This window comes from Pan paniscus, chromosome 10, assembly GCF_029289425.2.
Source record: "Pan paniscus chromosome 10, NHGRI_mPanPan1-v2.0_pri, whole genome shotgun sequence".
NCBI classification, from domain to species: domain Eukaryota; kingdom Metazoa; phylum Chordata; class Mammalia; order Primates; family Hominidae; genus Pan; species Pan paniscus.
Window position 1 is genome coordinate 32,307,143 of NC_073259.2, and position 23,870 is coordinate 32,331,012.

A 23,870-nucleotide genomic window follows, 5' to 3' on the forward strand; every position below is an offset into this window, starting at 1 on the left:
AAGCTTTCGGCAATTCAAACAATAGGAAATACATGAGGAGTAGAGGAGATTTTGGAATCTGAGTTTTCCTGGTATCTTCAAAAAATTCTTTTTTTTTTAACACCCACTGCCCAATAATACCCTAGGAGCATACCGTTAGTGGGTTCTCAAATACCTCTATGTCTGAAAGTATGCATTGCAAAGATGGAAAAAGGTTTGCAAATTATGTAGAACACTTGCAAGCCTCGAGAGTAATTAATAGTTTTGTGAATTGAAGGGGATTATATTTGCTTTAGAGTGTTAGAACAAGTGCCACTTGTAACTTTTCTGTGCTTTCCCTTGTTTGTTGTATTTTTCCAAAGTAGTTATCATAATTGTTAATACAGCCTTCAATCTAATGCCAGCAAAGCTTTTACAAATCTCCATAAAATGCCCCAGCATGTGGTTTCAATCAATGTGTAGGGATTTATGGATTTGACATAGGATGAAACTATCATGTATTATATGCAAGATATAATTCTTACCTTTGAAGATCTTAGATTCCTTGCAAGATGCTTAATATAAAAACACCAAGTAAAATTTAAAGATATATTTAATTAATACTTGAGATTCAGTTACCATAATAATTCTTTTTTTTAAATTTTATTATTATTACACTTTAAGTTTTAGGGTACATGTGCACAATGTGCAGGTTTGTTACATATGTATACATGTGCCATGTTGGTGTGCTGCACCCATTAACTCACCATTTAACATTAGGTATATCTCCTAATGCTATCCCTCCCCCCTACCCCCACCTCACAACAGTCCCCGGAGTGTGATGTTCCCCTTCCTGTGTCCATGTGTTCTCATTGTTCAATTCCCACCTGTAAGTGAGAACATGTGGTGTTTGGTTTTTTGTCCTTGCGATAGTTTGCTGAGAATGATGGTTTCCAGTTTCATCCATGTCCCTACAACGGACATGAACTCATCATTTTTTATGGCTGCATAGTATTCCATGGTGTATACGTGCCACATTTTCTTAATCTAGTCTATCGTTGTTGGACATTTGGGTTGGTTCCAAGTCTTTGCTAGTGTGAATAGTGCCGCAATAAACTAATTAAATGAAAATATTCTTCTTAAATACAGCAGGATTTAATACATACATTAAAATATTGTTAATTAAAATGACATATTTTACATTTCTGTTTTAGGAATGAAAAATAACTACTTATAAATGTTACTTTTGTCCTTGTTATCTGACATCTCTATCCCCCTTTTATTGAAGATATAATTTTTATTTTATAAAACTATAGTGATCTTTAGAAATTATTAAGTTCTGATGATGAGGCCCCTACAGAAGGGGAGGAAAGGCAGGGTGCTGACGGTCTTGCATTGGGGCAGATCCAAGCAATGGTCACCACACAGGTTGTGTTTAAGACTGGGCTGGATGTAGCACAATTAACCTTGCCAGGATAGATTATGCTTACAGGCTACCCCACTGGAATGAGGCAGGCATTGAGATGATATGTGTGGTTCAATACAGTTGATGATATGGAGGGCACATTATAAAGATGTATAGTAACAGAAAAAATATAGGCTCATCATGGAGTTATAAGTGTTTTGATAGGCAAGGTAAAGTAATATCATGCAAGTACTTAGGATTCTAGGTAGATATGTAGGCTGGTAAAACAAGAGAAACCATTCAACTAATAGTAAGGTTTCAGGTACTAGAACAGAATTCAGGGCAAGGCTCTATTCCAGCAGGGACACTGGCCAGATGAAGGCAAAGTCTCAGTTTTTGAGACATACTTGCATTATGCATGTCACACACACACACACACACACACACACACACACACACACACACACACACAGACTTCAATGCAGAACTTCGGACTAAATCTGGTGGTCAGAATTGGGATGCAAGCACCTGAACTGGATTAGCAGCCAAGGAGACTTATGCTGTTTCTGTTTGACCCTAATTGTGGCCTAGAACTGTTTACACTGTTCCTCCATGAGATCAGGATTGACCTAGACACTGAGCAGAGTTGAGTATTTACGTGCTTTTGCTTGTAGGGATAAGAGAGCTTGGGAATGGGTACAACTCCCCATGAAGGGGTGTCTTCTGCCTTGAGGATTCCCTTCAGATATGAAGGAGTTGCCACAATGGAGGCGGCCTTCTTTGAGACTTTCCATCCTGATCATTATTTGAAATACATTAATATACAGTATTAAGACCACATGGATAAATTAAATGCCTCTCAGAGATCCTTTATAGCTCTGGGATTCTGAAAATAAGCATTTCATAATAAAAAGAATGCTATATCATTTGCTCTTTTGTATTTTTGTATTTTAAGCAATATTGAAATCTTCTTTCAGAATTTACATCTGATGAAAGTTTGCCTTAAAATGAAGTAGGATAATCTTTGAAAAAAATCTTCTAGGGTTGTGAGAAATCTTTATTAAAGCATAAACCTTTATGTAATCTTAAGCATAGCACAAAAACATGATGTTAATAAAAGCACTTAGATTCTGTATTGTAATGTACCTATGGTTTATGTCTTGATGATTTTTTACTCTTTATTGAGGAGAGGAATAACTAAGTATACATGCAATTCAGATAGTTACTTCCAAATTCTGCCTTTAGCTAGATGACCAGTTAAAGTTGTTCACCTGACCAGAAAAGCCATTTTACTAACACATTTGTGGGAAAATATTTTATTTTGTCAGCAATAAACTCTGATTGCCTTTATGTGAATGGTTTCTTCAGCCACCTTATGCACAATGTCCTAGATAAGAGAAATATCTTTTAACTATTTCTGTAAAGTTACAAAGCTTTAGTTTCCTAAATCCACTTTCAGTACCGTCCTCACTTTAATAACTTTTTTCATGGAGTTCACCAGTCCACAGGAGGCCAGTTATAGTGCCATGCAAAGAATATGAGTTTTGGGGGCAACAGATGTGACTTTGAAAATTTTTCTTTTTTTCAAAGCTCTCTGATCTTGGGCAATTGACCTAACATTTCTATGTTTTCTGACCGATGAAAGGTGGATAAGACACCTCCCTCAGAAGATTGTAGATATTACATAAGAAAACAGTTAAATCAATAACATAATGCCTGCAGGCTTATAATTTCACATAAAGATTAGTTTTTTCTCAGCTTTAGTTTCTGATATAAACAATATGGATACTGCCTACCTCATCAGATTGTTTTGAGAACAAATGATAAAAACGGTCTGAATAATAGGGTCTTGTTAGACATATAAGTGTTTATTATTAGTCTTTCTTGTTCACGGCTCAAGTGCTCAAAAATATTTTGAGATTTCCTAATCACATGGCCTGTTGAAGTTGTTCTTTTGACCAGAAAGGTCATTTTAGAAAAACAATAATTGTTTAGGAAGTTTCTGTGAAATTTTTACATGTCTCTCTTTAAATTCAGTTTGACCTCTTCAGTCCTATGGTATAGCACTCCTCTCCCTTTAAACATGGCCTCTTAGTGTCATTCGTGGGTACTTCGTTTTGTTCCTGTAAATATTCGTGTTAGCTTTCTAGGGCTGCTGTCATGAAGTACCAGAAGTGGGGTGGCTGAAATAACAGAAATGTGTTGTTACACAGTTCTGGAGGCCAGAAGTTCAAAATCAAGGTGTTGCACAGCCATGTTCTCCCCGAAGGCTCTAGAGGAGAGTGCTTCCTTGGCTCTTCTAGCTCTAGCAATACTTGAGGTTCCTTGGCTTCTAGTTGCATGACTGTCTTCTTCCTGTGTGTCTTCTGTTTGCATGTGTCTGTCTTTATGTCCAAATTTCCTCTTTCTATGAGGAAATAAGTCATATTGGATTAGGGCTCATACTAATAATCTCATTTTACCTTGATCACCTCTGTCCAGATTCTGTTTCCAAATAAGGTCAGATTCTGAGGTATTGGGGTTTAGGAGTTCAATATATTCTTTTTTGGGGGATGGGACACAATTCCACCTATAACAATTGGTATTCCCAAAGGTTCTGACCTCAGCCCCTTTTGGGTCTTGTCTTTCTCCCCAAGTAATCTTATCTAGTTGTTGACTTTAATAACAACTGTAGTGTAATGAAAAGAACATGGTGTTTGGAGTCAGACTGTCTTACATTGGACCCTGGCTATTTCACTTTTTGGTGAGTTTAGCAATGTAGACATCACAGATGTTTATTTATGCAGGTCTCAGAGTGGTATAATACACGTCAAATCCCCCAGTGTGTTCTCCCACAGCATTCTTAATTAAAATGAACATCTAGAAGCAACCCTGAGTAAAAGGAATCAGAAAAATCAACTGGAGGAATGCCACTCAAAGTGTGGTCCACAGATTTTCAGCATCTGCATCACCTAGGAGATTTTTGGATATGCAAATGCTTGGGCCTCACCTCAAGCTACTGAATCAGAATCTCTGGGAGTAGTGCTCATGTGTCTGTTCTCCAGGTGAATCGTATGCATGCTGCAGGTTGAGAAGTACTGAATTTGATCCGGTATCTGCTTTGGTGACAATGGTGGAGCTTCTAAGTTGATTGTGCAAGTGTATATGCATCTCAGGATTGTTCATGCAAGAGTTAGAAGAGCCATCTCTCTTCTTTACCTTGAGTTCTTAGTAGTATTCTCAAACATACTTATGACAAAGGCAGCATTGATATTGAGGTGATGTAACATTAATTTCATCCAAGTTACCTTTAAAAGTCCTATTCTAAGCTCCATTTGGCAACTGATCTCTCTCAACATTGCTTAATGCCCTGCTCTCAACCATCAAGTTTCTGCTTTACAATTGCTTGTCCAGAGTGAGTAAGAACCCAGTGAAAAATTTTTTTGAGGAAATATGTTATGCATAGCAGCCTCTTATTATCCTCTCCAATGGGACAAGTACAACATAAATTATAATGACTTATTAGGAATGAAGAACCTATTTTACTGCCCTTACTCAGCGGTTTTCATGGAGTGCTCCAAGAATAGGAAAACATTTGTTATTTTTGGACAGGTTCAGAATAAATAAAATAGTGAATTAGTGTAAGGTGCATAGAGTTTACCATACCAAATTTTATATTTATGGAATTTGGATATCATTACAAACCAATGGATGAATGCTTTTGTACTTGCACATTGGTAATTCTTGGTCTACATTTCTTATTTTGCATTTTCCCTGCACTGACGTCTCAAATCCAGTGAGAGGGTCTAGAATTTTTTAGTGGGTCACTTGTTGCAAGGACAGAAACTTTTACCCTGTTCTTGAAAATATGCAGACATCATCTGGGGCAGATGTTGCAAAGGAGCAATGCAGTAATGAGCTGTCAGGTCAGCAAATGGGAGTATGAGGGAGAAGGCTATGTGAGGGGTTTGGGAGTCATCTAATATTTTTTCCTGAGAATTTTATGACTATCATGTATAACATGGCTTATTTTCATTTCTTTTAAAAATCAAGACGTACAGTGTACTCTTGGCGGAAAAAGTGGGTGAGAGGAACATGCATTTCTTTCCTGGGAACGTTGTATTGTTGTACCTTTTTGCATAGTATTTTTAAGTGATCAAATGAAGTGAAAGTCTTGGTATTTTGTTTTTTCCCTTTCTTTTTGTATGTCTAGGAGTTTTTCTTTAAAAAATTTTATTGCATACAGTTGTCTCTCGGTATCTGTGGGGCACTGACTCCAGGACTCCCCTTGCTTACCAAAGTATGTGGATGCTCAAGTTCCTTATGTAAAACTGTGTATAATTTGCATGTAACCTATGCATATCCTCCTGTAAAATTTAAATGATCACTAGATTACTTATAATATCTAATACAATGTAAATGCTATGTACATAGTTTTTATAGTTTGTATTTTTTATTGTAATGCTTTTCTTTTCTGAATATTTTCAGTCTGCAGTTGGTCGAGTTTGTGGATGCAGAGCCTGCAGACAAAGAAGGAAGATAGTGTATTTAAGGTTTACATGGTATTTTAATATACATATAGTGAAATAGTTATTATAGTCAAGAAAATTGACATATTCCACAGTTACCTTTTTTTGTGTTAAGAGGATCTAAAATCTATTATTTTAGCAAAAATCTTGAATACAATATTATTAACTATAATTCTCTGTTGTACGTCAAATCTCAAGACTTGTTAATCCTATACATCTGCTACTTTGTCTGTTTTGACCTACATCTCCCCATTTCCTCTCCACCCTGCCGCTGGTAACCACTATTTTAATTTCTCTCTGTGTATTTGATTTTTATTTTTAGATTTCACATGTGAGATCATACAGTACAGAAGTCTTCTTACATACAAATGAAATGATAAAACTGATTAGATGTTCATGTGGATATGGATGTTTTTACTTATTTTTCTAAAATTTATTGAGTGTCTGCTATACAACTGGTTTGGGCATAAAGGTGACTAAGATTTGTTGTTTCCTCCAAAGAGATTTTGATTTATTAGGGGAGACTGTTAAATCATCTGTCAGGCAGTAAAATAATTTATGTTGTGACTTATATTTATCTATCCCTGTCCAATTAATAATTGTTGTATGACCATTACTAATTATTGCTCTGGTCTATAAAGTAGTTATTCTTAAGTTTTGGTGTGCATTGGAATTTGGTATGTAAGTTTTCTTGGAGATTTCATTAAAAGTACAGATGGTCTGCCCCTATCTCCGATGAGTTTTATTCCATAAGTCTGTAGTGGGTCGTGGGCATATGTATTTGTAAAGGGTAATGCAGATAATTTTGATGCCTACCAAAGTTCAGGGACCTCTGCTGCATGTGATTAGAAGCAGGCATTCTATTTACTTGTGGCATGAGTGGATTAAGAATTGTATGATTTTTTAAAAATCAGGAATTTGCCTGGAATTTTGAGCCAGAACTCAAGAGAGAGCAATTTAATCACAGTGTTAGCTGTTGAAGACTTAATCCTGTTCATGGATCAGAAGGATTCTTTTGGTATTATTCTTTCCTTCTAGTGTGCTTAAGGACATTGGATCTTGCTTCTTGGTTATTGGTTTGAATGAAACTCACCCTGCACAGATGGGCAGTAGTTTTCGAGCACAGATGGAGAAGGAACAGTAAGTTCATGGGCAGAGCCCACACTTAGGAACAAGTAAGAGAAAAAGATGAAGGCTGGAGGTAGAGGCACTAAGCAAAATAAACATTTACCTGGTCATTATGGAAAATGTTCTATTTTTTCTTACTTTAAATAAGCAGGTACATAGCAAATGTTTTAGGAGCTCATCCAGATTTACTTTATTTTTGCTATTAAATTACATAATAAATACCTTCCAAGCACTCATTAAAATAAAAATAACAATGCAGCAGAATTGGAATAGCAAGAGACCTCAGTGAGAAATTACATGTTTTTCCTAAAAAGCAGAAGGAACTGAGTTAACAAGGATGGAAGCAGTTGACTGATTTTTTGTTTTAGCCAGTAAAGATCTCAAGTTAGTACAGCCAGGAGACTTCTACTAAAAACAGAATTACTGCTTCTGGTGGCGCAACTTGTCTTTCAGTATTTGATATCTGTTTTAGTTGTGCTATTTGATTTCCTAGTTTTGTGTTATGTCCTCAAAGGAGCATAATATATGTATATAATCATTGCTACATATTTTACATTTTAATAATTTCCATTTACAATTTATTCTCACCTTCTGCCTAATAAGCATATTAGAATTCTGACAATTCATCAGCAAAGGTTTTATTTAGCAATTGCTATGTAGAGTACTACTACCAGGCTGAATGGTGAACACAGATACACAAGAAGCCCTAAAGTCTAACTTCAGATAAATGAATGGACAATGGGGAAGTACATAACTAGTGGCCCTGTTCCCACTTCTGTCGAGGTAATTCAGAACATTTTGGGAACGGCTGACCTACCAACCTGCTTTCTCTTCTGTAGGCTTAGAGAGCATTTATTTATCTGGCAGCTGCAGCATTTTGCTCTTTTAATTAACCTCCTCTTGTCCTACCCAGATAGTTTTAAAAATCAATCACTTTCTTAAAATATTCAATGTTTTCTTATTGCTGGCAGAATAAAGGTCAAATTTATTAATATCACCTATAAGGCTGTATAGTAGTGGTTCTTAATCAGGTAAGATTTTGTCCTTAAGGGGACTTTTGGCAAAACCTGGAGGCATGTTTGGTTCTCACAACTGGGTATGGGAAACGGGTTCTATTGGCACCTAGTGGGTGGAGGTCAAGGATGCTGCTTAGCCTGCTACAGTATTCAGGACAGGTCACCAAAAGAAAGAATCATTGACCCCTAGCGTCAATAGCACTGAAGTTCAGAAACCTTGCCCTAGAGGGTCTGGCCCCTGCCTGCTTCACCAGCCTTATCTTTGGCTGTTTTCTCATTGCACTCTCCACTCCAGGCACACTAGCTTCCTTTCAGTTCTTTGAATAGCCTGTATGGTTTTTTTTTTAATTTTTTTTATTTTAGGGCTTTTGTATTTGTGGCTCTCCCTATATCAACCCTCTTCCCACTTCTTTCATTTGCTGAGTAGGAACTTCAGAGCTCAGTGAATAGCACTCCTCAAAGCAGCCTCCCATACTTCTCCCACTGGGTTAGATTGCTTTCCCCTTAGAGCGCTATGTATTCCTGTCCTTGGACATTATTAACAATTCTAATTAAATAATTCATTGTGTAACTGGTTGTTTGTATCTTATCTTTCCCATTAGAATACAATTTTCAGGAGGGCAGGGCCTATTCACTGTGGTTCCCTCAGTGGCCAGCATAGTGCTTTGTGCTTGGTAGTCACTCAATAAATCTCTCTTCAATGAATCAGTCATCAAGTAAGATAATGTATCTTACAGTGATTTACAAAGAATTAGACCCATCAACTATTTTTGACACATAGAGGGGTGACCTCCCTCCTTTAAATTGATAAGGCATTTATTTGTAAACCAATATTTGGTATTAATCATATATAGTTCTATGCAGTAGTTATAGGCAAAACAGTATATGTCATGGCTTTTTGGATGTGGTTATTTTGATACAACAATATAATGTCACTCTGTTTTCAAACCACCATCTCTTGCTCTCTCACCCCTTTCACCTCAATTACATATAACTTTCAATTTCTACTGTATTTTTACATTGTTTGATTTTTAAAAATTTAATGAGCATTGCTTCTATATTAAGAAAGATGACTAAAAATTTAAAATTATATTGATGCTGAACTGGATTCTAAGATTGTATCATTGAATTTCCCAAACTATAATTTTACAGGAGTTTAATAGTATTAATATAATACATACATATTATTGACTATGGAGAAATCTGTGAGAAATTAAATTGAAGATTAATGGTGTAATTTGGAGTTGAGAATAAGGGATCATTTTATGATCTAAACATCCTGCTTGGCTCTCTGTCTAATATATACTCAGTCAAATATAGTTAGCATAATTAGGCAGCCAACACAAAGCAGAGGTGTTTGTCCTCTGGATTTTTCAAATAGAAAACAGACTGAATATCCTTATTAAAACGATTAATCCATTTATTATCCAAAACAAATTAGAATAAACATTACAGCTAAAGAGAGTAATAAGAAAATTTAAATTACAGGTCATTCTGTTTGAGTACTTTTATAGAGAATGGCTGAATCATTGGCCCTTTCCGAGGTAGGTAAAGTCTAATAAACATTTGACTCCTATTCTTATGGTTTATCTGCCAGGCGGTACCTGACCTTCATCCTGTCCCTTACAGTGTGGGTTTGGCAAAGGGGGCTGGGCTCAAGGTGAACATATCTGCTGACATTGCTTGGTAATATAAAACACACGTGGTCCGTGTTTAGTTTTCCTGGAGTTAAAATGCATCAAATCGCCGCTTATCATGTCATGTACCCATTATATCCATTTACGTGTTAACTGGATGTGATGATCTCTAAATACATGAATTATGTCTTCCACTCTTTTTCCCCCAACCTCTTTCTCTCTTGTGCATATTATTCAGTTAATGCTTTTTGAATAAATGGATTAGATTGAACCACATGAAATTGCCAAGATTCAGCCATTTTTGAACTACAAAAATTGCATTTTCATATGGTTCAGCTTAAAATAAATACAAACTTTGTATTCATTTTTTCATAAAAGTAATATTCTAATAGTGAAACAAAGTTGAAAGAGTTCTATGTGTACTTGGAGTAGGTACATAATGGTTCAAATAGATTTTTATAGGCTAACCAGAGAACATAGCTATAATTTAAACCAGCGATTCTGTAGGGAAAGGCATCTCAGGCTGAACACTCATGTATGAGTATATAACATATTTGGTATATAACGTGTATATATATATATATCATGTTTATGGGTTGGTGACATACATCATGACACCTTGAAGAATTTTCTTCATATTGTGATAGAATAGTTAATAGAAATTGATTTTCTAGTCATTTGATCTTGGACTAGCAATTAGGGATGGATAGAGAATTAGGTGATAATGTCAGTGTTGTTGGAAACTCTGCCCTCTTCTTGAGGCATTAACTCTCACTGGTGAAAGAAAATCTTTGTCTAGGGAGCAGAGTCTTTGGGATCTGATCAAATGTAGGAAAAATGTGCAATTACAAAAAGCAAACCTCCTTCCTAAGGGCCGATGTAGTCTGTGTCAGTGGTCTGCATTGAATGAAGGTCATTTTTAGTCATTATCTATTTCCTAATATTAGGGTTTTGGGAATTCCTTAGTTCATGGACATTTGACCCTCAGGAATATATGTATGTTCATGAAAAAGCCCCATAATGTGAGTGGGCACATGGTGGTGTTTCATAAGGTGACACAGGAAGGGTAATATTTCTGCTAAAGGGTGATGTAACCCACAATAATTCCAGCCTTTGAAAAGCAAGGGTAACAGCTTGAGTGTCGTTCTGCTCCCTGGACAGGGTGGAATAACTTCCCAGGTGCTAGTCTGACATGGCTGTGTGGGTAGGCTGGCAGTTCATGTACGTGTTTCCATGCAGGGCAGATCCTTAGCTGGGGGAGAAGAAGAGGTTGCGGTTTGGATCAAAAATTTTTATTTACTCTTGGAATTCCCTGAGGGTAGAATAATAATAGTAATAAAATCCATGAAAAAATGTGAAGCATTGCTGAGTGGGAGGATATTCTTAGGTGAGAATGCTGTTTCCTTTTCTGATTTTAGTTTTTTTAGATAAGTAGAAAAATATGGGAAGCTTCACATACTCTTCTGTTTCTGTTTGTCTGATTCATATATGGTAAGATAAGCTAACAACACTCTCGATGCCCATAAATATAAGTAGCTCCAAGCAGGTCTGCTGTTTTTGCCTTGTTTAAAAAGGAGCCACAGATTTTTTTAAATTAATGCATCAAGAAGTCTTATATGAGGGTTGTTTCTGGAAAAAAATGTATTCCTATGGAACTTAAACAAATAAATCAGACAGATAATAACATGATTACCAATGCTTTTCATGCCGGGGGTCTTGAAGCTGTGAACACTTCATACTAGTCTGAGTAGGAATAATACCAACATTATTATTATAGATACAATTATTAGTACAAACATAATGTTTTTTATTCCTTATAACATTTCACATATATTTGATTTGCAAAACAGTCCTCAGAACTCTTGTCAGAGATATTGGCAAAGTTTGTTTACATCCTAATGTGCATGCCAATCAATTACAAGATGTATTACTGGATTCTAGCAGAGAAATTCTGGGTTGAATGAAATTGAGAAAGGTCATATTACTTAAATGAAGTCCTTTCCTGTACCCTTTCTCAGGTGATTTTCCTCCTCATAGCTATATCCTCCTGCTCCATATTTTAAACATTATGTTATTGTTAAAATTGCCAAGAGAGATGTTTGCAATTCATCATTCACCGTGATCTCTTGGACTTACACATGCTATACTTTTCCAGGTTGGTATTGTGCCATCAATAACTGCTTTTTAAGTGCACTTTTCAGCCAAATTTTCAATGTTATTTAAGTTATAAACCATGTTTCCCCAGTCTGATAATAGGAGGCAAGCAAGGCCTTGTTAAAATCTTTGCTAATGTTAAGAAGAAATAACGTTTTACAATATTTCTCATAATATACTAGCTAAATTTTCTTATCGGATAAACTAAATTGGTCTGGAAAAGTCATCCTGAAAATATTAGACTACTCTAAAACATAATTAAGACTAACAATAAAGTAGGCCACCATAAATATTCAAATTATGCTTCAGATGTTACAACATATATATCAACAGAGGTGGCACTGTTCTGGAACATGGAGGTCGTAGGGTTTTTGTTGAAAGGGAGAAATTCGTAGCGTAGTTGACTACTATACTTGTGATCCCCAAGTTCTCAAAGTGTATATATACAGGTAAATGTCATTCTTTATACTTTTCTTTGACTTTGTCTGCCTTCAAGAGCCTCCTTGGCGCTACACCCTAAAACAGACAACTCAGCTCTTACTGTATTAGTCAGGGCTCTTTAGAGGGACAGAACTAATAGGATGTGTGTGTGTGTGTGTGTGTCTCTATGTATATATATATATATAAAGGGGAGTTTATTAAGTATTAACTCACATGATCACGGGGTCCCACAATAGGCCATCTGCAGGCTGAGGAGCAAAGAGAGCCAGTCTGATTCCCAAAAACTGAAGAACTTGGAGTCTTATGTTCCAGGGCAGGAAGCATCCAGCATGGGAGAAAGATGTAGGCTGGGAGGCTAGGCCAGTCTCTCTTTTCACATTTTTCTGCCTGCTTTATATTCTGTCTGCACTAGTAGTTTCTTAGATGGTGACCACCCAGATTAAGGATGGGTCGGCCTTTCCCAGCCCATTGACTCAGATGTTAATCTCCTTTGGGAACACCCTCACAGACACACCCAGGATCAATACTTTGCATCCTTCAATCCAATCAAATTGACACTCAGTATTAAACATCACACAGTCCACGACTCCTTTACCGTGGAGCTTTAGGTACAGTCTAGAGTTATCATGGTCATTCTCTCTTTAATAAGTAAAAGTGGAAATAATAATAGTACCTACCATATAAGGGTTGTAGTGAGGAGCTGATGTGCCCTGAGATTAAGGCCACACCTCCTCTATAACTTCTGCGTGCATCATTAAGGGTGAAGAGGAAGCTCCAGAAACCCGTTACTCCTACTTCTGAAACCCAAAGCCTTACCTTTACCATTTGCTTTGAATTTATTGAGACAAATTTCATTGTGTCCTTAACCTCAAGTCAGTAACAACAACAACAACAAACCTCTGTTTCCCAGGTCCCACCCCATCATGTTCCATTCTCTCTATACTTTCTAGAGTCCATGGACCATTTTCAGCAAAGTCTTCTATAGTTTCAGATTTTTCTCGAAATATTCCTTTCACCTTCTTGCTCTGACAACTGGCTCTCCCTAAGGTTGCTGCTTTCACTGCAAGCCTGTCAAGAGGTGGCTGTTTTTCCCACTTACAACCATACTTCATACCACTAGGCTTGGGAGTAGAATAGATGTCTTCCTTGCTTGTCATTGTGGTTTTCAGATCATGCTCTTGCCTTTCTCTTAAGCTCCCTTACACTACTTTTGTTTCTTTTGCCTACCCAACCCTTGGGTCCTCTCTCCTCTTTACCTAGCAATCTTCTCTTGTGGCTTATTCTATTTCTCCCATATTAACATTATCTAAATTCGGGGCCATTTAAATATGTATATAGATGATCCTTCTTACACACTCCCAGTTCCTAGGATTCCACTTCTCCATGACCTTATCTTCCAACCTCAGTTAATTGCTTCCTCACTCATACCCAGACCTTATCAGTAATGGCAACCCCGTCTTCATCTCAGTTTCAGGCATTCTACTCTGACCACTATCTTTGGGTCCCCAAGGATGCCAGTGTGTCTTTGATCCTTTCTGAGCTTTTCCTCCTCAGCAGTGGCTGATAATAAGTTAGATTTTGTGCCTTTTTATTTTAGTAAAAGGCGAAAGATTTATTCGTTATGAAGAGAAACCAGAGACTTGCCTTTTTATTTTAGGAACGTAAGTTCCTAAAATACACTTGGGTGACTTCATGGAAGAGGTAGTTGTGATTATTCCTTATTTACATGAGGAGCCAGATGAGACCTCAATGGGAGGTAAATGCAGCTCTGAAAGCAGTGCCCTGTGTTAGACATTGCTGTGGTAATGTTGCTATCCTTATCTTGACTCTCTAGAAACTTCTCTAGAGTCCTGCATGGGGTGTGTGTGTGTCTGCATGAGAGAGAGAGAGAGAGAGAGAGAGAGAGAGAGAGATAGGCAGACATTTAATGTGGTTCTTCCGTGTGGGCATGATCATGAGGGCTGGAGTCAACTCTCCTCACCTGGGTTCATTGCTATTCTAGGGAGACCTTGACCTGTACTTAACTAATGAGGTGATGGTGATATAGAAGTACAGGGTCATTGCACTTTCCTTTGCCTTTATAATCCAAGTAATCCATGTTTTGGCTTTTTTAAAAAAGTAATTGTTTATAATGTCATTATGGCATGTTCTGCTATATTTTCTGATACTTAGCCATCTTATCACATCAGTTTAAGTTCCTCAGGCATGGGATATGGAAACTGTATACTGTGCTGTTTACTAGGGTTGGCAGCTCTGCAAGCAGACAACCTGCTAATTATTAGCTATGTGACCTTAGATGAGTTTGTTAACTTTTCAGAAACATAATTTTCTTATCAATAAAATGGTTCTGATAACACCTCCCTAATAAGCATAATATTAATGTTAAAAAGATAACATGTAGGTAAATCTGTCCAGCACATCAGACACATGCTAGGTGTTTCACAATTAATGGTTTTCTTCTTTCCGTCAAGTGAAACCCTGCTTCCACTGGGAGCTTCCCTTACAGATTATAAATCGTAACTGAATGCTTTGAGATAGCTTGCCTGATTTCATTTAGAATCAAAACAAAAGGATTTTTAAAACCAGTTAGTGAAAGTTAAAATGTCACCTAATTTTTAATTAAAAAATTAAATATGGTGAGAACATTTTCCATTTTTAGTATTTAACATATTATTCAGTTAAAAAATCTCTTTATAAATTTTCTAATGCATGTCTATTAGTTACATATTAAATACATGTATTTTAGCCTATACTTGAAAAAGTGAAAATAATTATGCTATGGTAGCATACAGATAGTAAATGGCAGATATTCCTATATTAGATGTGAAGGAGGGTTGAAGAGAAGCAAACAGGAACTGGGAAGTAGTTTGGACTATAGTTTGTCCTTTTGGGTGGTTGTACTGACTGTTATGGCAGATGTCTCTTTTTCTGACTAATAAAGTTGATTTTACTCACATTTATTCCTGGCTTCTACCTCGCAACAGGTGGCCAGTCAGACTGCATTCGACTCTGCAACTGCTGGCTGTCAGTAGCTTTGAGAGCCTTCTGCTGTGATTAAAGCAATAGTTTAGAGGAAACTTAGGATAGTTATTTGAGTTTGTACAATTTGTGTGAACTTACTTATAAGCTAAGATGGATTCTGGTGACTCTCACAATGCTTTTCTTTTGTGCTGTGTTGTTATGTTTGACCATGCACAACTCTAGAATTAGCCATGTAGTAAGCATTCAATAGCTGAGAGTTGAGAATAGTTTCATACATTTCTCTGCTTTGAGCCTTAGAGAAAAGAGTTCTTTCTCCAAGGCTTACTGGCTTCCTCTCCTGTAGACATAGAGAAGTGCAAAGGATAAAGATGAGAGGAGGAAGTGGGAACTCACTGTGAAGGAGCCAAGAACTGTCTTTCTGTCACGGGTCTAGCTGGTTCTTGAGTCTAGGTACTAGTCTAGATAGACGAGGTTATTGATCCTAACTCAGCTTACCACAGGAGACGGCCAGACTAAATCCATAGAAAACAAGTTTTCACACTTGCCTTTGGATACATTCCTTGAGAACTTGTTATAGTACTAGGCTATTAGAGAGGTATTTTGAGAATTTTCTCTTACAACAAAAACACAAGAGACATTGTCTTCTTCTAACCATAATGTGGCCCCATGAAAATTGAACTCAACCAGTCTGACCCTGGAGCCTACCTCTATAGCAGATGAGTTAGGAAGCCAAGACCTAGACTGGAGATTCAAAGTCCTTCAACATAGAAAACGAAGGCTAGTTGGATAACAGGGAACCAGGGTATTAGCCAACTGCATCTTAGAAATCTGGAGCTAATCTTGTGGTTCCCCGAAGGATTTGGTAGAGCAGAAGCAGCAAAACATGGCAATTAAACTAGTGAATTTTACAGGCAGATACCTGGATAAAGTCTCTGCTTTACTATTTTCTACCTATGAAAAATTGGGCAAATTAATGAATCCTTGTGTACTTTAGTTTCTCATCTCTAAAAGGGAAATATAATCTGCTGCACTGAAGATTTAGAATAAAAAAATACACTTTGAAGAGAGGCTGACATATGGCAAAGTGCCACAAAGGAGGTTCTGCTGAAGGAAGGGGGTACAACTTACTCTGTGTATCTTAGGACAACTTTGATGTTCTGTGCAAGAAAAAAATCATTAGACTTTTGGGATTCCAATGTGAAAGGTGCTACACAAATATTAATATTATCAATCACAACATTAGCACACAAAAAAACTAGGAATGTTTTTTGCTTTGTTTGTTGCAACAAATTTCACCTTCTTAGAAATTTTTAAATTTTATGATTTCTTTTGAGAATAATTTAATCTTCTCTAGTAGCTTTTCTTTCCACAACTCCACTTTCCCATGATCAATACTCCAGTTTATTAATTTGTTTGACTGTGAATATTATGTTCTTAGTTCCTTTCCTTATTCTAGGGCTATGCCAAAGGGCTGTATGCTGCATGTTAATTCTTTATCTTGCAATCACACAAGTGCATTTCAAAATAGTAACTTATATGCAAATCCTTGGTCCAGCATAGAACATTTTCATTAACATATTTTAAATTAGTTTGCTTTCAGTTAAATGACTTTGTCTAATTTTATACTTATAAATATCTGGCAGATGTTATTTAGCTAAATTTAAAAATTAGGAATAATTATTGTAGAAATAGTGCTTTTATATATGCCATTCTGTGACCCATGGGAGAGTCATTATTCAAAAAGAGAAGAGAATTCGCTGGGAAAAACTACGTCTTTGAGCTGTTGATTTTTAAAGGAAAGACCCTAAAATTATTATGAAATCAAATAAGTTAGGCCTATAATTTCAAGCTGTGTTCTGATTTATCTCATGCTGTTTAATATTGCCGCATAAGTGATACCAGCATGGTCAAGCGTTTAAATGCAAATTTACAATTCTAAATGCTTTCTTTTGTTGAAGCCATTTTGTTTAAACTCTAAATCCCCAAAATATTTATCATAATTTTGAGTATTTTTAGAAATGGAAACCTTTGCTAAAAATAGAAGATACAAAGAATAAACCAAATAATAGCATTATTCAGCAAATTCAAAACATAGACTGTCTCCCAGGCTCTGCAAACCAAAACAAAGCTGGACAGAATGAACACTGTCTGCCAGCTGATAGAGGAATCAGAGCTGTTTGTGAGAAAAACAAGGAAGTGTACATCATGAAAGGTCAAGTTGAGCTGGAGTTGGAAAGAGAATCAGACCAAGAAGCAGATCTTCTTGTTCTAGTGACAAGAGATGTTTCCAGGTTTTGCCAAGAACCTGGAAGTTTAGAAGTTTGTATCAGCAAGAAAAAAGCAAATCCATCATGGGTTTGCCCTGTTGTGTCTTGTGGGGAATCCAAGCAGGGGTGCTTTAAGGGCAAACCTCAAAGGAACTTATGTTTTTCTTTCTGTCTTCTTTATGTGACTCTTTGACTGGGTATCTATTCAGGTAAATCTCTGAAACAAGTGAGGAATGGAAACCACACCAGTGGAACACCTTAGCAACATTTCCATTTCAACATTAGTGTATCAGAGGGTTAGAGAAAGACAATAAACTCATTTTAATTAATCCTTTTCATGGTTAATGTTTATGCTCATCTAAACAGGATGATGTGAAAGTTCTTCCAATTATATTTTAAGTAGGCTTCTTTTCACCCTTGGAATTTGAATTATTAACGATCCTCATTGATTGGGTTCCTGCATGTACTAAAATATATATGGTATAAAAAATGAACAGGGTTGGTTGTTTGCCATGTTAGTGTGTATTACCAGTTAATTTCGTCTTGACTACTTCTTTATCTTGGGTTCCTCTGCAGTACATATGGTAGGTGCTCAATATTTTTATTAAATATATTTTTTCCTTAGGTAAAAACTCTAGTATGCATTGTAATTAAGATGGGGCAAGCAATTTGCAAAAATCAGAGCTAGAATACAAAATTTGAATTGTCCTAATTTTTCTTATAAAACATCTTTTTCATTATTAGATGCCTTTAAAATGCAAGGCTTATTCTCTACTAAGTGTTACACAAAGCAAGTTAAAACAGAGTTTATTATTTTTACAATAGCAATTGTAAAACAATAGCCATCCAATGTTCTGACTAAATTTTACCCACTCTGCTTAAATATAAATGATAGATTTCATGCAGAAACTGTTTCATTTAAGTACAAACAGTCCATAATATTTAAAAAATCTATTTCATACTGAGAGAAGGGCTGTCAAAGATTAGCTTTTCATTAGAAATCAGAATTTTTTCTCGTTCAAAAAGTTTCATTTATTTATTTACTTATTTTTTAATTTTTAAAATTTCAACATTTATTTTTGATTTGGGGGTACATGTGCAGTTTTGTTACCTGGGTAGATTGTATGATGCTAAGGTTTAGGGTATGGTTGATCCCATCACCCAGGTACTGAGCATAGTACCCAATAGTTAGTTTTTCAGCCCTTGTTTCCCTCTCTCCTTCCCTCCTCTAGTAGTACCCGGTTTCTATTGTTGCCGTCTTTATGTCCATGAATACCCAATGTTTAGCTCCCACTTATAAGTGAAAACATGCATGAACATATGAGTGTATGTGTCTTTTTGGTGGAATGATTTATTTTCTTTTGGATACAGAGAAATATGCAGAGAATTGGGATTGCTGGGTTGAATAGTAGTTGTGTTTTAAGTTCTTTGAGAAATCAAACTACTTTCCACATTGGCTGAATTAATTTACATACCCACCAGTAGTGTATGTGTGTTCCCTTTTCTCTGCAGCCTTAGCAGCATTCTTTTTCTTGACTTTCTGATAGTCATTCTGACTGGTGTGAGATGGTATCTCATTGTGGTTTTGATTTACATTTCTCTGATGATTAGTGGTGTTGAGCATTTTTCATATGTTTGTTGTTTGCTTGAATGTCTTCTTTTGAGAAGTGTCTGTTCATGTCTTTTGCTCATTTTTTTAATGGGGTTATTTGGTTTTTGCTTGTTCAATTGTTTGAGTTTCTTACAGATTCTGGATATTAGATCTTTGTTGGATGTATAGTTTGCACATATTTTCTCCCATTATGAAGGTTGTTTACTCTGTTAATGGTTTCTTATACTGTGCAGAAGCTCTTTAGCTTAATTAGCATTGACTTGTCAATTTTTGTTTTTGTTGCAATTGTTTTTGAAGACTTAGTCATAAATTCTTTCCCAAGGCCAATGTCCAAATTGGTGTTTTCTAAGTTTTATTCTAGGATTCTTAATAGTTTGAGATCCGAAATGGTTTCTCATATGGGACATTAACTTTGTCTAGCTGCGAAGCAAAACCAATCTGCAGAGATTGGGCTCTAACCAAACAATAGGCATTTTGGACATTATCACTAAATCATTTTAGAAGAAGGTATGAACAATAGGACCTATATCTCTATCCAGGCAACTATTCATCTAACTTTCCATGAGAGTTCATTTTCTATTAATATACTACAGTCAGGTTACTTATACTGTGGATTTTGGGGCACTCTATTTCCAATAGCATATATCAAGAATACACAGAAAATGAAAGAGAATGAATGCTGAGATCATGGAGCTGTTTACTGACTTTCCTGAATACCAGATTTTGTTGGGATGAGAGGGGAAAGAAATCTGCCTGATGCAGAAAATATCTCCAAATGGGAAGCATGCAAGAGAAATAGGAACAAAGAGTGTTTTCAAGCAGTAGAGGTAAGGCAACCGATTCCAATATTGAAAAACTTGCAATTAAATCAGATACAAAAAGAATCTTTCAAAGTTATCTAAACTTTCGACTTTTCACAATCTTAGCAAATGCCTATTTAACTCTCTTATAAGTCTTCTAATAACATAACTGAGGATAAAGATGATGTGCAGAAGAAAAACATTGAATGAGAGAAAATTATATGTGGGAAGTTTTTGGGGGAGATTTGTGTTTTTTTCTGTACCTAATTTTTCTCCTTCCATTTGACAGCAGGTCAAGTTCAGACTGTAAGGAGTAGATGCAGTAGTGAAGCTATCCATCTCAGGTGAATTGAAAAAGTACAGAACTACAAAATGCCATCATTCCCTCTCTGTGTTGATTTCTGGTGAAGGTCAGAGGTATGTTGCTGCTGTTGGAAATTTAGAGGAAATTCAGAGGAAATTCCAGATACACTTCAGTATCTTTTTAGTTACAAAATCATGATTTTAAGCTCATGGTTCATAAGTCTTGGTTTGTGAACCTTGTAGTTTGTGCAGTACTCCAGTAAAATGGCAAATTCTTTGTTTTATCTGATTTTATCTAATTTTCCAATAAAGTTATTCAGCCTGTAAAGCATAGTATATCCTATATCCTAGATGTATATATGATTATTAAATTTAGATCTGAACTCAAAAGAAAGTTTATCTAACACAAAAATATTTAGATGTATACAAAATTTCCTGCACCTTTTATAGCATAAATCAAGGCAAATGCCACATATCACAGAGGGAGGTCCACCTCTTGTCCACACAGTAGGTGTTCACCCTCCCCTCACTAAGCCCCTTTCCCTCCACTTCCAACCTAGTTACTCCAGGTAACAATCCATTGTTATTTCATTCATTTTGCTATTGGAAAACAGGCCGAAATACCAATCCTTGGCTCTCTATGAACCCGTGATTTCTGTCTTTCTTGGCTTCATTTTCATCACTAATGCTCATTGATTCTCTTTGTCTCTCACTGTCTTTTTCTCTCTCTTACCAGAACATCAACTCACAAAACTGCTTAGTAGGTAGATATTTTAATAAGAATTTCAAATATTAGATGTATCCAACAGTATAATCCTAGGCAGAGGGGGAAACAGTGACTGTGGTTCAGGTTTGAGATTGCTGGTATGGTTGCTCCCCTCATTCAGCCATGGGAACCCCTGGGAATGAGAACTACTTGCTGGTATACACTCATATCTTCCCAGCACAGTTACTGGCACATGATAGACACTCAGTCAATAATCGGAGTGGATAAACAAGTGATTATATAACTATCTGTCTTGCTTGACGAAGGGAGTTAAAGTTTATGCTACAGCTGTTCAGTACATTTGCCTAAAAGCAGACAAGAATATGTGATTTGAGCACTAGAAATGTTTTCATCCAGAAAAGGGTTAAATCTAATTACATTATTTTATGTACCCAGTTCGACAAGAATTGCTTGCTCAGATTATATGAGTGAGGATTGAATGAATTAATACACTGAAGCACTTAGCAAGTTCCTGGCACATGGTAACACTCAAAAAGTACTAGCTATTATTGTTATTATTATTATTTTATTAAGAGAGAAAAAGTGAATGATTGCCTGACAGGAATGATAATTAATTCTTCTTAGAGGAAATAATCCTTACATCCCAGTGTTGTGTTTGCTATGGAAGAAAATGGCATTAAATATAATTCTATACATTTCTTCTAGGATCACCATTTTAAAATATAAAACTGATCATGTCATAGACCTTCTTAAAACCCATCAAAGGCTTGCCGTTGCCTTCAGTATGAAATTGGAAGTCTTTAGCAGGACATGTAAGGCTCTTCATCGCTTGGCCTCTAAATTTTATCTAATGCAGTTTTAGAAGCCTTTCCTTTACACCAACCAGGACAGAAATCATCATCTTAGCCACCAGAACACAGAATGTTCTTGGTGAGAAGGGCCAGTGGATTGGGGAACTGACTGCTGTAGTTCAGAAGAGGTTTGGTTTTCCAGAGGGCAGTGTAGAGCTTTATGCTGACAAGGTGGCCGCTAGGGGTCTGTGCCATTGCCCAGGCAGAGTCTCTGCGTTACAAGCTCCTAGGAGGGCTTGCTGTGAGGAGGGCCTGCCATGGTGTGTTGCAATTCATCATGAAGAGTGGGGCCAAAGGCTGTGAGGTCATGGTGTCTGGGAAACTCCGAGGACAGAGGATTAAATCCATGAAGTTTTGTGGATGGCCTGATGATCCACAGTGGAGACCGTGTTAACTACTACATTGACACTGCCATGTGCCATGTGTTGCTCAGACAGGGTGTGCTGGGCATCAAGGTGAAGATCATGCTGCCTTGGGACCCAACTGGTAAGATTGGCCCTAAGAAGCCCCTGCCTGACCACGTGAGCATCGTGGAACCCAAAGATGAGATACTGCACACCACCCCATCTCAGAACAGAAGGGTGGGAAGCCAGAACCGCCTGCCATGACCCAGCCAGTCCCCACAGCGTAACAGGGTCTCCTTGGCAGCTGTATTCTGGAGTCTGGATGTTGTTCTGTAAAGATCTTTAATAAAATATTGTACAAAGACAGAAAAAAAAAGAATGATACAGTGGACTTTGGGGTCTTGGGGGAAAGGGTGGGAGGGGGTGAGGGATAAAAGACTACAAATTGGGTATAGTATATACTGCTCAGGTGATGGGTACACCAGAATCTCACAAATCGCCACTAAAGAACTTATTCATGTAACAAAACACCATCTGTTCCTCAAAAACCTTTGAAAATAAAAAAAAATAAAAAAAAGAAGCCTTTCCTTATTTAGAGTCCTTTCCCACAATTTGGGCTGTGTGTCCCAAGCATCTGCTAATCAAATATTATGAGATTACTTGTACCATAGTACTTATCATACTGAATTGTATAGATCTGCTTCTCTGTTCATCTCCATAATTAGACCTCTTGTTTTCCCAGTATTTAGTATAGAAATTAGCAACCTTTTTCTGTTTTAGTAAGTGTTCTAGGATTTGCAGACCATACTGTCTCTATTGCAACTACTTATCTCTGCTACCATATCACAAAAGCAGCCATGGACAATAGGCAAAAGAGTGAATATAACTGAGTTCAAATAAAACTTTATTTAGGGGCACTAAAATTTAAATTTTATATAAACGTGTCATGAAATATTATTCTTATTTTGATTGTTTTCATTCATTTAAAAATGTAAAAACTATTTTCAGTTTGTGGGCCATATAAAACCAGGCTACAGAAAAATTTTGGCCATTGTGGTATCTGCCAATCCTGGCAGAGAAATGGTGCTCAATCAGTACATTTCAGTAAATGAGAAGTGAGTAAAGGGGTGTTTTCACTGAAATCATTTTCAAACACAAAGAGAAAACTTAAATGAGCAGCTCTTGCCTGTAGTATAAACTCCTTAGCATGAAATAGAATAGTCTTTACAGTTTGGTTTGTAGGTAGATAATTTTCACCTTCATCCTTATTATCTGACTCCCTGTCCATATCCCAGTGTTATCTGTGCTGCAACTCATTGACACAACTAATTGACATTCTCTGAAAACACCATGCCCATTTCTACCTTTGGGCTTTGTGTCTTACATTTTTCTTTACTTGGAATGTTCTTTCATTCTTTTTAAGTTTTCTTAGTGAGCTATTATTTGTCCCCTGATATTCAGCTCAAAACTACCTCCTTTGGAAGTGTAGGGTCGCCATTTTTTCCCAGTAGAAATGAAAGGATGGGGGCTGTAATGAGGGCATATTCCCTCTGTGTTTCTGTGGGGCATTGGTATGATAATACTAGTGTGGCAGTTTTCATGTTGTATTTTAATTCTTTCTTGTGTTTCTCCTTCTTACTATGTTCTGAAGTCATTTTTATGTGCCTAGTACCAGTATAGAACTTGGCATTTGTAGTCATTTAGTATCAACTTAATAAAATGAAACATTTTCAGTTA

The 23,870-nt window shown here is 36.6% G+C and overlaps 1 protein-coding gene and 1 pseudogene across 5 annotated transcripts in view; both read left to right on the forward strand.

The window, feature by feature from the left end:
• The window catches only part of TAFA2 (TAFA chemokine like family member 2), a 546,816-nt gene that overhangs the window by 216,795 nt on the left and 306,151 nt on the right, over positions 1 to 23,870 (forward strand). The gene's annotated exons all lie outside the window — the stretch shown is intronic.
• On the forward strand, positions 20,936 to 23,542 carry LOC100968302 (small ribosomal subunit protein uS3-like; annotated as a pseudogene).